Source organism: Nannospalax galili, unplaced genomic scaffold (assembly GCF_000622305.1).
Source record: "Nannospalax galili isolate Female #2095 unplaced genomic scaffold, S.galili_v1.0 scaffold128, whole genome shotgun sequence".
Classification (NCBI taxonomy): domain Eukaryota; kingdom Metazoa; phylum Chordata; class Mammalia; order Rodentia; family Spalacidae; genus Nannospalax; species Nannospalax galili.
Window position 1 is genome coordinate 5,556,793 of NW_008360322.1, and position 2,454 is coordinate 5,559,246.

Consider the following 2,454-nt stretch of genomic DNA (forward strand, 5'->3'; position numbering starts at 1 on the left):
AATTCTTTAAGCTCTGGTACAAGCTGCTTCTGGGTTCTTCCAAGCATGTGTGGTTTGATCAACCACAGACTTGAGCTACATTTGTGCATAGCATTAGGGTTTCTCAGGGCCTCTGTTTTTCAAGGTTCCATTTTTGTTGGTAACCATGGTGGTCCCAGGATCTTTTTCCTATTTCTGGGAAATAAATTGGGCTTTTCTGTGGCATTTTGGTGGCATGGCACCACTGCCACTATGTCTATAGTTGATCTCAGACAGGGGGACATAAAAGTGGGAGACTCACACTGCTTACCACTTTTCAAATTTCAACTCTTCTCTATAATCAGCCTTCATTTTTTCTGTTACCAGAGCAATTTGTTGTCTTCTATTTTTCATTTTTCCAGGATTTATGGTTGCAATTTTTAGAAAGGATCAGTTTCCTTAAAAGCTCACTTCTCTTTTTACATTTTATTTTTTAAATTTTTGTTTATGGGTATGTCTATGTGTTTGTGGTATATATATGCCATGCGTGTTCAAGTGCCCACAGAGGCTAGGAGAGAGTATATGACTCTTTGGAGCTGGAGTTATAGGTGGTTGTGAGATGCTGAAAACTGAACTCAGGTCCTCTGGAAAAATAGCAAGTGTCCTTAACCATGAGCTATCTCTCCAGCCCCCAAAGTCCACTTTTTAAATACTAGAAAAGCATATTGAAATGCTTTATTACAATGCTTCATTTATGCTATTTGTTCCTTTTTCTACATTGTTTTGTGTTAACCTTATTTCCTTTGAAGTCCTTATTTGCAAATGTCAATATCTGGTTCACTTTGCCATCTGCTTCTAGTTACAGCTTTATCTCTTGATTACCTGTCACTTTTCTGCTTTCTAGCTCAACTTTTATTTTATCATATGCAGAGCAATGTGAATGTGAAAGTAATACCTTTCACTACAGCTGGTTCATCCGTTCCGTAACTAGGCATAGAACCAGTGACCCAATCGCTTCATCCAGGAGCTGAAGTAAGAAAATGCTTAGTTGCAATATTTACAACTCTTATTTGACCTCTGGTTAATCCACGCTCTTTGAGTGTTGCCCCCAATATCTTCCACTGAGACCCCAGTGTGGTCTTTGAGTAGCCCCACTTTGGTAAATTCTTAATGGTACCATTTGTTTCCTCAAAACTATGTGGCTGCCTCTATTTCCATTCTACTTTTCAGACTCTTCTCATTAATATTTTTAGGCCCTCAGTCAATACAGCTTCAGAATCTGGCGAATATCTTTCAGGAAAAACTGGAGGTATGTTGAGCCCACAGGTCTCCAGTCCTGTGAGACTGCCAAAAGACTTCTGATGCTTCCTCTGCCTCTGCTCAGGCAAAGACTGGTTCTTAGGCTATTGGACTTTGGCCCAAATTAACATATCTCCAGAAGAAAAGCAGCCATGGGATGTATTAGTTACTTTCTAAGTTGCTGTGATAGATTCTTGACAGAAACAGCTTAAAAGAGGAAAGATTTATTCAGGCTCACAATTTTAGTCCATCAAAGCAGGGGAGGGATGGTGGAGTTCATGGCAGCAGGAGCATATGGTAGAGGTTCTTCACATCTTAGCAGATCAGGAAGCAGAGCATGGAGCAGGAGCCAGAGACAATCAGGACTACTCCCACTGATACATTTCCTCCAGCTATGGCCCAGCTCATAAAGGATCCACAACCTCCCAAAACAGTACTTCAGGTTGAGACCAAGTGTTCAAACATGTGGGCCTGTGGGAGGTATTTCACATTCAAACCACAACAGAGTCTCAGATCACTACTCTCCAGTCTTTCTCCAGATAATGACCCCTGTTATCACCTCAGAAGTCTTTATACTAATTATTTTTAAAAAAGAGAAGCACAATCACATGGGGCCAGTGAGAAGACTCAGTTGGTAAAGGCAACTGCTAGCAAGACCAATGATCTGAGATTGACCCCCAAGACCCACATAGTGGAAAGAGAGAATGGATTCTTATGAACTGTCTTCTGACCACACATGTGCCATGGCACATAAGTGCACACACACACACACACACACACACACACCCTAAAAATAGGGGAGGCAGTGATATAGCTTAGAAGGTAAAAGTACCTGACAGCTAACCTTATGATCTGAGTTCAGTCCCCAGGACCCACATGGTGGAAGGAGAGAACCAACTCCCTCAAGGTACTCTGACCTCTATATACATGCTGTGGCAAGAGTGTGCCACACCCCTTGTACAAACACACACACACAATGAAATAAAATTATGTGCTGGGTGTGGTGGCACATGTCTTTAATCCCAACACTTGGGAGACAGAGGCAGGCAGATCTCTGTGAGATCAAGGCCAGCCTGGTCTACATAGTGACACCACAGGAAGACCCTGTCTCAAAAAGAAAAAAAAAATCACGTGACATCTTCCTTTTCATTTGTTTCTTATGATTATTAATAAAGAGAGTCTTAGTTTGTTGCAAGT